The sequence below is a fragment of the Mytilus edulis genome, chromosome 12 (genome assembly GCF_963676685.1).
Source record: "Mytilus edulis chromosome 12, xbMytEdul2.2, whole genome shotgun sequence".
Classification (NCBI taxonomy): Eukaryota; Metazoa; Mollusca; class Bivalvia; order Mytilida; family Mytilidae; genus Mytilus; species Mytilus edulis.
Window position 1 is genome coordinate 58,969,377 of NC_092355.1, and position 16,213 is coordinate 58,985,589.

The 16,213-nt window shown below is 33.8% G+C and overlaps 1 long non-coding RNA gene across 1 annotated transcript; it reads right to left on the reverse strand.

The window, feature by feature from the left end:
* Window positions 1-14,733: 14,733 nt before the first annotated feature.
* On the reverse strand, window positions 14,734-15,372 carry LOC139498868 (uncharacterized). Its single transcript, XR_011658035.1, has 2 exons — window positions 15,089-15,372; window positions 14,734-14,934 (listed from the first exon to the last, which is right to left on the reverse strand). It is a non-coding gene; the product is annotated as an uncharacterized lncRNA (long non-coding RNA).
* Window positions 15,373-16,213: the final 841 nt, after the last annotated feature.

Here is a 16,213-nt window from a genome sequence, read left to right on the forward strand (position 1 = left end):
TTCCAGGTTGTAGTAAACTAATTTTTTCATTTGTACGTGCCAATGTCATATTTTATTGTCCGACATTTAAATTTTGATGCACTGCATGCCAAATTGACAATTTTTACTGCATACTTAAACAAATGGTCAAAGAATAATTTATTTATTTTTTAACTCGACAGGTCAATATAAATGGAGTATGTTTACCGTGAAATTGAAAAAACAGAAAAGCCCATGTTTATGGCATATTTATCACCAAATTCCTTTAACAAGGTTTCGCAGAGTAATCCTGTTATATGATGGATTTTGTCAATGGAATTGAATGTCACCCCTGATTTAAAGGCTATTTCAGTGTTTATTTTACGGGTTATTTATGCACCATGAAACTCAAGGATGTCACAGTAGAAAAAATAATTGTTAAATAGAGAGAAATCGTATAAAACTGCAGTTGGTGGTATTCTAATCCTCACATTAATTTGTTTCATCTTGTGATGACATCTCCATGCCTTTTCAAGGTCAATTTGCCGTACATAAGATGATTTATTTTAGATAAATTGTTGGCACGGCCATTGGCTTACATAATGTTATTGAGAGTTTGAAACTCCATGCTTTAACACATCTGGGTAGGGGTGGTATCCAACGTTGTGGATATATAATGTTCTCCAAACGAACGTATGTTGATGAAACTATGTTTTCGCGAGTCGCCCTTTAGTTGCGAATTCTGTTAGCGACATTTCAAGCAGAAAGTAGATATAATAAAAAGTGGTATGAGTTCCAACGATACAACTCTATGTAAAAGTAACCCATTATAGGTCAAACTACAGCCTTTGAAACATATTAAAGAAGAAAATCTGTAAAGACCCTGGGAAAAAATGTTTGTTTTAAGATGAAAGCACAGTTTAAAATAAATGGTCATTTATTTTAAGTTTGAATACTCTGGGTATATTGCATTCAAAATTGAGATATTACATATTTTAAATCTGAGGTACAAAGAAGGACTTCATGGTCATTATGCCTTCTAGATCAAGTAACAAATTAACAATGAAAATACCGAGAGAGAAATCACCACACTTAAAAAATCTTCAATATTCGAGCAAAATTAACATATTTTCAATGAATCCAAACAGTACATAATTCGTATGGGTAATGGGAAACGAATTTTTAAAATATATGTTCAACTTCAAATCTTTTTTGATAAAGTAACACTGAATTGAACGTGTTATATATATATAATTTTACGAAATACATAATTGTGCGTTTGCGCTCTACAAGCTTTACAAGTGTTTCTGTACACATGCTTTTGCTACGTCTCTAGAAGGGTGCGTTGTTTCTGGTCCAAGTATGATAACAGTCGTGTTGTTCATGGTATATATATATAGATAAGCCTCTTTCTGGGTTGTCGCAATCATGAGGTTTAAAAATGTCATGCAATTGAGTGTGGTACAGTTAGCTCCCTATTTAAATGGTTTGGATACAATACATGCATTATAAATATACGTACTAAAGTGACGATAAACCTTTCGGAGGATGAATGAAGTTAAGGATGCAACTAGACAAATTCAAAAAGGGGGGTATGGTTTTAAAGTTTAGTTTTTCGACGCTATCAACAAATTGTTTTTGTTCAAAATTTAACACTATAAGGTATGAGGAAAATCTGGAATAAATAAAAATGTCATCTGCTTGATCACAATATTTTTCCCCCATCAAATTGGGAATCAGAATAAACAATACCCCTTGAAGTTTAATGGTTGCTCCCTAAGATTAACCGCATTTGTAAGGATTTTTTTTTTTCTTATGTAAATTAGGAACGTTAAATATGTATTCAATATCTAGAATTTAGTTACGCAATAGAACATGTCTTTGCTTCGAGTGTTCACTTTTTAACATTTTCATGCGTTTCCGGATTTAATTTCTTGGGTTGTTTTTTTCTTTTCCTTGTAAATTGATGATATGTTGATTCTTTTAAAATATATAATTTTTTTTTAAAACCTTCAATGAATTTGCGCCATATGACGGAATTTACGTTCATATAGTTGGCTCTAGTACACTTAGTATTTACAAACTCGAATATTAATAAGATATTGTGATACAAAACTTTTGTGAAAATAAAGGTACCCGATTGACTTTTTCTAAGCTCTATGATGAAATACCAAAGGTAGCTTGTGTATTAATCATCCATATGAATCTCCGTGATTCAGAGTACTTTTAAAAGCTTAAATTTTTAACAAAAACCTGGATTAACTGTGGAAATAAATTCATAGACTTTAAAATGCTACCGGGTTGAAAGGTCGTGTTTATCTTTTGGTTTTGCGTGTGAAATTGGACGGTTAAGATGTATTTACACGCCGTTAGAGTGTAGGTAAGAGGAATCGTTCTTTTCAAAAAATGAGTCATTATTGACGAATGAAATAGAAGAATAAAGGATAATCTTATAAAAAATCACAAATTATATTCAGGTCAATGATTAAGACGTTAAAATAAAAGGTAAAATTGACGAATTCAAAAAATTTATAACTGGAAAAATCTATTCGTGTTTATGCTCAGCTCACTGCTATACCAAAATGATCAACTGCATTTAGAAATAACTATGGAGGGTATATAATCAAGGTCTTTATTTTGTTTTTCAGACACGAGTTATTTGCTGTAACTAATGGTAGTCACTATCCTCTTGGAAACCTTCCCGCCTCTTTTGTATCGTTAAATGATGCTATCTTCGCGTATACTGTAAACCAACCTATTTTCGCGGATACTTAATTTCGCGTTTTACCCTTTTTAGACCACTTCGCGGCTATTTAATTTCACGATTTTCTGAAGTTCAATAAGGAATGATCCATGTATAACATATTCGCGACGATTAATATCGCGTTATTTTTCTATTCGCGAAAGTCGCGAAAATAAATCGCTCGTGAAAATAAGTTGGTTTACAGTACAATGGTGCCGATTCAAACCAAAGACTTGAAGTCTGATATTTGTTGCTGAGCATGCGCCGTTGAGTATTAAAAGACTTGTCGGTTCTGAGTCTGAATAATATGATGACAGTAGCATGTTCCTGTTATGATATGTATATACTATATATGCTATGCTGTAAGATGTGAAACACCAGTCCATCATTATATCATCGTCGTCATGCATTGTCAATGTCATCCTCATCATCGTCCTCATCGCCATAGTCGTCATCACCGTCATCGTCGTCCTTGTCGTCATCATTATCGTAAACGTCGCCATTGTTGTCGTCATCTTAAAAAACGTAACATACGACATATGCCTCTGTTTACCTTAACAATGTGGTGAGATGCATTAATGGTATATATATTCACTGTTAAATGAAGGCCAACATATTGGTTATACACATTTTATACAATTCTATACAAACTTTTTACACTAAATCATGCACTCATTGAATCATTCGTCGCTTTAACAAAGCTGCAATATATTTGAAATATGTAAAACCATTTAAATTATATAGTATGCATTTAATACGTTTATGCTACATTAAACTAAACAATTTCCAGGTTTCAAGTTGTAAAACAGAACATAGTCTCTACATGATTAAGGTGATTATCAATAATTTTTCTTTACTTAATGTTTGAACACATTTTATATATAGATAACTGTATTTTAATGAAAAGTTAAAAAAGTATAAATAACATTCGAATATGAATGTATGTGATATACTTGTTATCAACATTATGGCTATATGCTTGGTAAGGCTAATTTTAAGGTGTATGCTTGTTAAGGACGAGTATAGAGTGTATGCTTGTTTAGGTCGAGTACAGGGTGTATGGTTGTTTTGGTCGAGTACAGGGATGAATGCTTGTTTCGGTCGAGTACAGGGTGTATGCTTAGCTAAGTCAATTATAGGGTGTATGCTTGTGTTGGCCGAGTATAGAGTGTATGCCTGTTTAAAACGAGTATAGCGTGTATGCTTGTTTAAAACGAGTATAGCGTGTATGCTTGTTTAGGGCGAGTATAGGGTGTATGCTTGTTTAGGACGAGTACAGGGATGTATGCTTGTTCAGGACGAGTACGGGGTGTATGCTTGGTTAGGACAAATATATGGTGTATGCTTGTTTAGGCCAAATATAGGGCGTATGCTTGTTTTGGACGAGTATAGGAAGTATGCTTGATAGGTCAATTATAGGGTGATGTATGCTTTTCTAGGACGAGTATAGGGTAAATGCTTGTTTAGGACGAGTATAAGGTGTATGCTTGGTTAGGTCAATTATAGGGTGTATGCTTGTTTAGGTCAATTGTAGGGTGTATGCTTGTTTAGGACGAGTATAAGGAGTATGTTTGTTTAGGCCAAGTATAGGGTGTATGTTTGGTTAAGTCAATTATAGGTTGTATGCTTGTTTAGGCCAAGTATAGGGTGTATGCTTAGTTAGGTCAATTATAGGGTGTATGCTTGTTTAGGTCAATTATAGGTTGTATGCGTGGTTAGGACGAGTACAGGCTGTATGCTTGTTTAGGACGAATACAGGGTGTATGGTTGGTTAGGACAAGTATATGGTGTATGCTTGTTTAGACCAAATATAGGGCGTATGCTTGTTTTGGCCGAGTACAGGGTGTATGCTTGTTTAGGACGAGTACAGGGGGTATGCTTGGTTGAGAAAAGTATATAGTGCATGCTTGTTTAGGCCAAATATAGGTCGTTTGCTTGTTTTGGCCGAGTACAGGGTGTATGCTTGTTTAGGACGAGTACAGGGGGTATGCTTGGTTGAGAAAAGTATATAGTGCATGCTTGTTTAGGCCAAATATAGGTCGTTTGCTTGTTTTGGCCGAGTACAGGGTGAATGCTTGGTTAGGTCAATTGTATGGTGTATGCTTGATAGGTCAATTATAGGGTGTATGCTTGTCTAGGACGAGTATAGGGTGTATGCTTATTTAGGATGAGTATAAGGTGTGTGCTTGTTTAGGCCAAGTATAGGGCGTATGTTTGGTTAAGTTAATTATAGGGTGTATGCTTGTTTAGGCCAAGTATAGGGTGTATGCTTAGTAAGGTCAATTATAGGGTGTATGCTTGTTTAGGTCAATTATAGGTTGTATGCTTGTTTAGGACGAGTATAGGGTGTATGCTTGTTTATGCCAAGTATAGGGCGTATGTTTAATTAAGTCAATTATAGGTTGTATGCGTGGTTAGGTCAATTATAGGGTGTATGCTTGTTTTGGCCGAGTATAGAGTGTAGGCTTGTTTATGCCAAGTGTAGGACGTATGCTTGTTTAGGCCGAGTATAGGGTGTATGCTTGTTTATGCCAAGTGTAGGGTGTATACTTGTTTTGGCCGAGTACAAGGCGTATACTTGTTTTGGTCGAGTACAGAGTGTATGCTTGTTTAGGACGAGTATATGGTGTATGCTTGGTAAGGCATAGTATAGTGTGTATGCCTGGTAAGTTTAGGTATATGGTGTATGCCTGGTTAGTTTAGGTATATGGTGTATGCTTGGTTATGCCATGTATATGATGTATGCTTGGTTAGGCTAAGTATAGGGTGTACCCTTGGTCATGTCGATTATAGGGGATTTGCTTGCTTATTTCAAGTAAAGGGTGAATGCTTGGTTTTGCAAAGTACAGTTAAACCTGACTTAACCGTATCCTGCATAAACCGAAAACCTGTCTAAACCAAACATGTTCTTAAGCACCGTCATATCAAATTGCATGCGTTGTGAACCTGATAAAACCGAACATCGGTCAAAACCGAACAAAATCTTAAGTCCTGAAGAGGTTCGGTTTATACAGGTTTCACTGTAAATGAATGTTTGGGTAGGACAACTGGATTTTAGGATCTTACTTTATTAACTGTTGTTTTAAACGCATAATATTTTTTTTATATAAATAGTTGTTAAGAGTTTAAGTTTAAACTATATATAAGTATATAAAAAGCCTTAAAGGTCAGTATACTTTTTGTAATTTGACTTCTTTGTAACTTTAGAGTTTTTTGAAAGAGTAAAAAATAAAAACTTGAAGTGCTATCATTTAACTGTATATTTTTTTACCTTCAAGTGTATTTTTTCTCTTTTTTCCCTCTTTTAACTTAATGTAGACACGTCCTCTCTGACTGTCTCGAGTGGTGACATTTTAATAAGCAACAAGTGCTCTTTTTGTGTATATGACATTGTCCGTCATCTTTAAGATGGTACTGCATATTTAGATTGGCCAACAAGGGCACCTGTACGAAAACAATCTTCCTTATTTATCTCATAATTGAAGAGCGCATACATTCGTTTGTTGAAATTTGTATCAAATTTTCTAAGTATTTGCATAGTGTCAAGACGGTCAGATTAAAAGTAAAGAGAAGAATACATGTGTCAGTATGTATCGTTCATGAGTGTAAATCGTCTATAAATAAAATAACAGTTTTACTTATCTAACAGATAATATATAGATACACGCAGAAGTAGACTAGCTTGATATGACTGTATTTTTAATGTACATGTATATATATACATGTATTCTTGATGTTCCTAGAATAACAATTTTACCGATTTTTGTATACAATATATATATATATAATCCAGAACCTTTATTACTAATATATAAGGCGAGAGTAATTTTAAACAGTAGCCCGTCGATTTTTAACTTGAATTTCACTTTCTATAAATAAGTAATTCGCTGCGGAATCTATTGTTTAAGATTTTTCAGTTTGCTATGATTAAAATTATATGTAAAAATAAGGAGCGGTGATATGATTGTAAATGAGACAACTCTCCACCAGAGTTCAAATGAAGTGGACATAAACAATTATAGGCGACTGTACGGCCTTCAACAATGGGGAAAAAACCTTTCTCTTATTTTTGTGCTATTTTCACATTTCTTGACCGGTGTGAGAAAAACGTTTCTCCTCACTAGTGAAAAATCTGTTCTCGGCAAATGATTGGTTGATATTTAATTGTGACGTTAAATTTTCTTGTTTTCTTCTGAATTTTCTTATTGTGACGTCATGAAAAAAAGGCGACCATGCCTGGTGACATCACATCAAAATTACACAACTTTCCTCAAATCTTTGAAAAGGAAGTATAAAAATCATAATTCATTCATTCATTCATTCATTCATTCATGATATCTTTATTACCTCTTTATAGAGATTACATGAACTATATTATCATGAACAACAAATTAATACATTAGTAACAGAAAAGAAAATAATAAAGTTATGAACAATGCTTTGTACATGTTGTATTTACATATAAATGAAAATGTTAATATATATCGCAAGCCTTAGTGTAAAAGAGTTTATGTTGCGAGCTGTCGATATTACATGTGCTAACACTATACTATATAGTTCAATTGCTGATTGTATTCTGATGCAGCTTTTATTACATGGACGTAGCAAAGTCGCTTAAATGAATTTAATTCGGAGTCTGACTGAGCGCAGTTGAAGGGTCTTTTCCTAAACAAATTATAAATAAGGATTCATCGCTACATCTTTGAAAAGGAAGTATAAAAATCGTAAGAGAAACAGATTCCACCACTGTAACTCGTGTATTACGATATTTCTCCACTCTCAACAGTTAAATTTTAATTATTTAAAAAGCTCGGCAAGCCTCGCGCTTTAAATATTAAAATTTAACTGTCTCGAGTGAAGAAATATCGTAATACCGTGTTAGTTTAAACATATTTATTTATAGTGGATTGGGAAACAAGTTTTGCAACTTATATTAATCCCGTTCCACTTTGCGGGTGCGAGTGCTGCCTTGTAGCGGCATTAGCCTACTCTTTTTCGAAGTCTACAAGGGTGTCTTAGAGATATGGCTCTCTCTTAACACGGGTCAGCCATTTATCGCCCCTTCCGATGGACTATCGTCGTTTCCTCAAGACCATACTCGCAGATGGTGTCAAGGGAGAGCCGAAAATTGAGTTCCTGAAATTTTCATCCCAAACGGGAATCGAACCAGAAACCTTTTTGTTAGTAGTCCAATGCACTAACCACTACACCACGTGTTGCAGTTGTGGAATCTATATATACCACATAGACATCTTCAAAAGGTCCCGACATGAAAAATATAAAACGATTGACAAAAGTTAACATAATGCTAACACGACGTTTGTCTCTAAACACAAATGAAAAATAAATTTTGATCATAATATCATAAGTGTACTGAATCAAATGCGTGATGTCGTCACAGTTCCTTCAACCCACTTCTGGTAATGGATGACATAAGAATATTATTAATCTAAATAACAAATAGAATCTCAAGAGCAGTTGAATTTGATTATTTGCTTGTAATTTTACAATTGACAATAACTGTTGAGCTTGTTTACATTTGCACATGGTATAATTAGTTTCATTGCAAAATGAACATGACTTGAAATATAAACTTGAAATATAAACGTGAATATACCTGATTTAGAAGGTTAGCAATGGTGACTGTTTTACGACACTGTCAAATTTTAATTGTTCCGGAACTTTACGACATTGCAGAAATTTCATTTTTTGTAACTTCTTTTTACGACATTACCTTAAGTTCATTATTGTAAACTTCTCTATACGACAAATTCAAAAATCAAATTACTTGTATTCCAACAGAGATATATAATACATGCGTTATATGTCTCTGATTCCAAGCAAGTACTTAGTTCTTCTTCTTTTCCTTTTCTCGTAAATTACTCCACATGGGAGCACCACCTGAATTTCTTAGAACCCTGCGGCAACACCTAAAATAGAAGCTTATTCGTATGGATTTGTTTCTGGAGGCATATACGCCTGAACAAATGCAGTGATGGTAACACGTCTGTTGAACTCAAAAGAAACTATGATAAGATTTCGGGTTATGAATTAAAGGAGATGTAGGATGCACGTAACCGAGACTGCAATCCAACGATACAAATGAACAAACAATGTGTACTAGTATATAGGGCAATAACCAGTCTGCAGGGCAACATACATTCTTCAGAGAAACATATACAGTGAAACCTATTTAAACTGAACCTCTCAGGGACTTAAGATTGTGTTCGGTATTTGCTGATGTTCGGTTTTATCGGGTTCACAACGCATACAATTTGATATGACGGTGCTTAAGAACATGTTTGGTTAAGTCAGGTTTAACTGTAACTGTTTATCAGAACGCATATATGATTACAGGATCGAAAAAAATTCGTAATTGCGATGTATTATTAAGTTTTATTCAGTTTAATAGACAATTAAACAATACCATGTCAAATACATATCTGTTACTATATATTTACAGATGTTGAAATTTGATAGTCACATTAAAACTTCTCGTTTTCATCATAGTCCACATGGTACGGTATTAAATGTTGTATTTTTTTCTAACTTTATAATCAATACTATCATTGAACACTGTAGGCGAACAGGTTATGCTTGTTATATGCAAAAAAAAACTAAATACATTTAATTCAAGTACTTGAAATTATTACGTGATTTGGATGAATTATCAAATATTTATGTTTGTAACACTTCATGTAATTGTATATCGTAAGGTATTTATCATTTTTATGTATTTAATCTATTGATGATTTTTCAAATATCATTAAAAAAGAATAAAATTTTAACTTTAAATGAACTCGTTAGTTCGAAACAATCATGGGCGAGGCGGAAAATCCTCTACTAGCGTAATGGTTAAAATCTAAGAAGTAAAAACTTTTGGCCTTGTGGGTATTAAAAAATGGCCCAATAATCTTATTTATACTCAGAGTTCAACCAATTAATGCACTCGCTGTTGGTGTTTCGAGCACAACTTTTGTACTTCGAGTACTGGGTATTTTTTTTATGACCCAGGACACTGGATCACATTTGTCTCGTTAGCATACATCATTGCCTTATTAATAAAGTCTGTTTATCGTCAATCATAACGGACTTAGGGAGCTACCATTTGATTTTTATGGGGGGGGGGGGGGGGGGTCTAGGATGAAATTTGAAAAAAAAGGCAGGACAGGATTTTTGAGTAAAAAAAAAGGCAGGATGAGCAACTTGGCAAAAAAAAAGGCAGGATGACATATAATGTAAAAAAAGACAGGATAAACTAATAAAAAAAAAAGGCAGGACCGTATAGAGTGAAAAATAAAAAGGCAGGACCGAGATCACAACTAAAAAAATGCAGGACAAAATTTTTCATCCTAGCCCCCCCCCCCCCCCCCCATAAAAATCAAATGGTAGCTCCCTTATACACAGTTATCTTTTATTTCATTTCATTCTTTCAGTGTAGTATTAAATACCTGTTGCTTGAAATTTTGTATAGCTTGCTGTTTGGTGTGAGCAAACGCTCCGTGTTGAAGGTCGTACTTTTATCTATTATTGTAACGTTTACTATTTACACATTGTGACTGGGTTGGAGATGTCTAATAGGTACTTATACCACATCTTCTTTCTTTTAATTTCTGTGCTGTGTGGGTTTTTTTTTTTGGGGGGGGGGGGGGGGGCTTTACTGGGCGAATGCAGCATGAATAAATGAATGAACGAACAAACGAACGAAATTTATTTTTATAATTTTTAATTTATTTATGTATTCGTATTGAAATGACAAGTAGGGATGAAACACGTATTAAAGTACATATGATTGCAAGTTTTCATTTAAAACAGCTCGACAGTTTATAAACAATAAAGGTACCATGGCGAGAACAGAAGTAATAAAAGTCTGCAAACACGTCTTTAGATCCTGATCCTGATCCTAAGGTCAATAATTGACACTACTGTTCTCTGTGTGCTATCTTCCTCCTCTTATGGTACACCGTTGCTCGAGGTAATATCTCGCGGTACTTTGGTATACTTGTTTAGGCGCAGGATCGGGAATCAGGGATTGCAAGTTCTTGGAATCTCCCTGATTTTGTAATATATTCCCCTACAATTCGCGATGTTGCTTCGTAGGTTTCTCTTCTTGGTGGTGCTAGTATTGACTGTATATTTGTTGGATCGATGTTAAGTAGTTCCATTTGTCTTCGCATGTCCTCTCTTTCTTGTTGGTATCTTGGGCAGTATAGCAGGAAGTGTTCTGATGTTTCTTCTTCTCCGCATTCACAATATGGCGTGAGGGATTGACCGATTTGGTTTCTGTATTTGTTAAGTCTGCTGTAGCCCGTTCTTATTTCTGACAATATTCTTCCTATTTGGTTGTTAGGCTTGTCTAGTTGTGCGTCCTTACCAACGATAGGAATTAGGTTGAAAAGCTGTCTTCCAGTTTCACTAATTGTCCATCTGCTTTGCCATTTGAGTTTTGTAGACATCTTGACTGCACATCTTACATCTGACACTCAGTGGTATCTACTGTATAACATTTTTCATTGTAAAATTCAACATTGTCAATGTTGAAAAACACAGTTTGCACTTTTACAAGCTGTTATAAAATATTTGATTTAAAATGATTCCGGGAATTCGAATTAATCAACATATGATAAGAGGTGTAAATAAATAGATATAATAATACCTGGGCGTCAACGGGTACTCTTAGCACTTGGGTCTTTGATTGAATCTTTCATCGAATGATTTGAACGATACAAATTTGAAAGAAACATAGAAATATACTATACACATGCACCAAGTCAGGAATATGACAGTTGTTGGTCAGTTTGAGCCTTTGATTTTGCCTTTTGATAAGGGACACTACGTTTTGAATTTTCCTTGAAGTATTTTTTTTATATATATATATTTCTTTCACTGACCATATAAACAAAAACTAAATTCGACAAAGATGAAGTAAATATAAAAATGCATATTCAATATGTATTTATATTGATATAAGACTCCATTGCACTGTACTTAACAGTATTTTCTTTGAAGTAACCGATACCTTACAATGGTTTATTTTTGTAAACTTCTTACAAACGTTTCCTTTAAAGAAACACTGTTAGTAAAAAGTAATTATCTGAAGTGACCACCCATCTAGAACATGTGTAACTCGTACAGCAAAAACACCATTAACAAATCATGTCATCTGAAGACCTTCAGAAGCGCACAGTGAGTCTTCTGTGAAGGACAGTTTAAAAACATTGATCCGGGTCACCAAGGGCACGTGCCATTTGATACTCTTTATTTCCGGGTCACCTTGTCGGAACGACCAACTAAAAGAAAACGATAGCCAAAAAAATCGGTTAGATTTTTATTATTGTTCTAAAGAAGATACTCGTCCTCTAGTCATTTTCTTTATAGAAAACTGGAAAAAAATGTTTATTTGCTTTAAAACAAATTACCGAAACCGTAAAACAGTTTGCAGCTTTTAAATGGCGGGAATCTACTTGTTGTAATCTACCACGATTCATTGTTTACCTAAATGCTTAAGTATCTTGATATAGCAGTAAAATGAAAGCATTATTGGTATATATCAATACAATTTGACACTTCCTAACATAAATACGCTGTCCTTTTACGACATTTAAAAGGTTGTCGTAAACCCTAAGTGGTCTACATAGCGGTAAATAAAGTTAAAAATTCAGAGAAAAAAAATATAAACTCACTTTCTAATCTGGTGGGAATTTAAAAGCGATCAGTTGGAATAGATGTTGTAAAAATATATAATGTTAAACTACACATGCATGTATCTTGTAAACATTACGTTATGCACATAATAGTATAAGAAGTGGTAAAATTGTCAATGAGACAACTGCATGTCCACCAGTGTTTAAATAGCTCATACCACATCTTCTTATGTTTATAGAAGTTAACAACTATGGGTCACTGTATGGCCTTCAACAATGATCAAAACAGTTTTGAATAGAAGGCTAGAAATGGTATAGTACTTAAAAAGTATAAAGCAATTTCAAAAAGAAAACCACACCTGTATATGCTCAAACAAAGCACGAAAGGAAAACAATCTCTGCTGTACAGACACCTGCATAATATGGATTTTTTTCTATTCTTGATTAGTTTGGAAATATCATAAATGTACTCATCACTGTTTTATGACTAAAGTAGAAAAAAACTATACTATTATAAAAATAGTAAACACACGCGTAGTATGTATACATATATATCAGAAGAGTGCCTGCTCTGAAACTATATAAGTTTCTACGAACCATTGAATGGCTTAATTTTGTCACAATATTGTACTATTACATCATTGAATTTTTTAGGGAAATTCCAAATATTATAACGCCGGCTATTTCTGGAAAAAAAACTTAGGTATGCGCTTGCGCAAAACAAATCACTCAACAACAATATTTAACCTTCTTCCGCCTCCGAAATTAAAGTATTTGTTATCACAGGCTGATGTTCTTCGAGGAATTCGGGTAATGACATGTACAAGAAAGTGTACATGCGCGTACGATTTATTTATTTATTTTGTTCAACTTCACGTATTAACTGTAGCTTTGACGACGATAATGACATCTCCATTTTCTTTTGTTTCAGAAAAGATTCTAATGACATGTGTATACATATTCTTATTTCGATCACAGAAGTACAGCTGTCCTCCGTCTTTTTGAGTGTCCTGCTTATTGTTTTTTTGTGAGGAATTTTTCTTGATGATTACTACACTCGTCTTTGCTACTTGCGTTATAAATTGCAAATTTCAGTAAGCGTTATAAATGACGACTATCCAAAACCCTTGACTTTCGGGTAATTGTATTTTAGATAAAACCGAGTATATAAACAACTCTATTAAAAATTATGTAGTATAAGAATAAGAATAAGAATAGTTTTATTTGTCAATCATGACGCCCATGAAGAGCCGAATAATTAATATAAACAACACTATTGAAAATTATGTAGAATAAGAATAAGAATTGTTTTATTTGTCAATCATGACGCCCATGAAGAGCAGATTAATTAATATAAACAACACTATTAAAAACTATGTAGAATAAGAATAAGAATTGTTTTATTTGTCAATCATGACGCTCATGAAGAGCAGAATAAATAATATAATTAACACAATTCAAAACTATGTAAGATTCTATGAGGAATTAAAAAAAGAGTGTAGAAATGACAATTTTTAGATATATACAATTTACTCGGGCACAGAGATTGCCGTGCAATGTCCAATCAAATGGTATCAGTTATGTCACAAAATGTATATATAACATTTCCATAGAAATTTTACAGTCAGAATGTGTTTGCTGATAACATTTAAGACATGAACTAAAAACAATAACCGGTTGATTTTATTACATTTGCTAATTTGCACTGACCATATAATATAGGTGTTTACAAATAAAAAATGCATTCGTAATTCTTTATTTTATATCAGCTTCACTCGGCAAAACCTCGGGCGATCAAACAAGTAAAAGTAGCGGAATCCTTCGATGATTGCAGAATGATATTATCTTGAGCTGTGTGATTTTGGTGAAGTTAAAAACTTTGACATATTATGTAAGATAGTAACTGTTTCATTGTAACGAAGTAAGTTCTTTGGGAATTGTCAGGTGGCCAATGTCATACAAAACCAAATTAAAATATAAATTTAATTAACAAAACAAAATAAAGTAAATTCAACAAAAAATGTAATATGAAATGAGAACACAAATGTAACTATAAATAAACACACACGGAACAAAACAAAATGTCATGAAATAAACATAAATCAAACAAATTTCGGCCTGCATACTTTCCGCACACTGCCCGGATACGTTCCTCGTTGTACGTACTGTAGATGTAAATGATGAACTGGGTTGTTCCCCTTTAAATTTCTCTTTATAATTAAACGGACGAATTAACTAATTTTCACATATATCTGGTTGCTTCTAAATTGATTGAAGAGAACACTAAATTTGTATGAATAAATATAATGCTGAATAACAAACTATAACTGCTTTAAACTGCATAAATACTGCACGGACTTCTCGATTTCTCAACTAAAAATGTATATAATTTTACGGACTTTTTGCTCCAAATAAATAGAAACGGACTATAAATTTATCACCGCCTCCATGCGTTGTAACTCCAACCAATATATCACCGAGTTGTTACCATTTTTAACCCCGACACCATTAATTCATCGACACCATTATCTCCGACCAGTCGACAATTAGCAACGTGCCAACGCACACTAAAACCGGGCCTAAAAACCCCTGCAAAATAATAATTGAACCCAAAAATTACTTACGTTATCTATAAATATGAATAATATGGCAATTATCCGTACATTTGGACCGCGAGCAAGAAATATCATCTCGACAGCAAATTGACCTCAATGTACCATAAAATATAAGTAAAATAACTTACCTGAGTGTTGTTTCAATTAGCCTTTGGACATCCATGTCCTGTCCTGACAATTATAATGTCCAAATTGCTATCTAAACCACAAACCCAACTGCACAAACGTGTGCTACTCTCAATGATCATGTGCCGACTGATTTGAGACTCACCTGTTAAATTTCAATAGGTGCGTAATCACGTGATAAACAAGGTCTGCTTGACTAGATTACCGGTGTTAGTGAAAATAAGAGATAACATAAAATATAGTCCTAGGTGTAAAATAAATCATATAAATAATTAACTGAAGTTTGTTACATTCATTAAAAAAAGAAAAATGCTAATTTCAACGGGAGTTACCGTTGCATCGAAAATTAAATCCTAGGGGGAGTTACCGTTGCATCGAAAATTAAATCCTCATTATCTTCAAACAAGAGCACATATGCAAATGTAAGGTTGTCAGACTTGCGCAACATGTTCATGTATTTTTCAACATTTTCAAGTGGGATTTTAAAAAGCGGGAAAACAATATGACAGCTTAAAAATTCCTTTTCCTTTTCAAATGTGAAATACTTTTAATTCGATCTTGGCAACAAGCAGTAAATAATAGCTAGATTGTCCTTAAAGATCCTTAAAGATCTTTGTATGAGTTAAAAATGCTGTAAATTTCTGATAACTTAAAGTATGAGCCTACTTAGATGAGAGGTAAAACTTAATATTCACTTTTATAAATGCTGATATGGTTGAACTAACGTTGCACTTCCGCGTCTGAAAACGTCTTTTTAATAAGGTGGCATAATACCCATATAAATATGACAAACATCCCACCCACCGCATGGATGTTAATTGTTATTTATAGTAGTCATGTTTTAGTAGACGGTACATTCTGAAGATCTTAGCTCGAGAACACTGTTTTTAACATAGTGACGAAGGTTGATGATTTTCTTTTGATACTCCGGCCGCCATTAAAAACCAGCAATACTGAGAGTGGCTCGGGAACACTGTTTTTAACATAGTGACGAAGGTTGTTGATTTTCTTTTGATACTCCGGCCGCCATTAAAAACCAGCAATGCTGAGAGTGGCTCGAGAACACTGTTTTTAACATAGTGACGAAGGTTGATGATTTTCTTTTGATACTCCGGCCGCCATTAAAA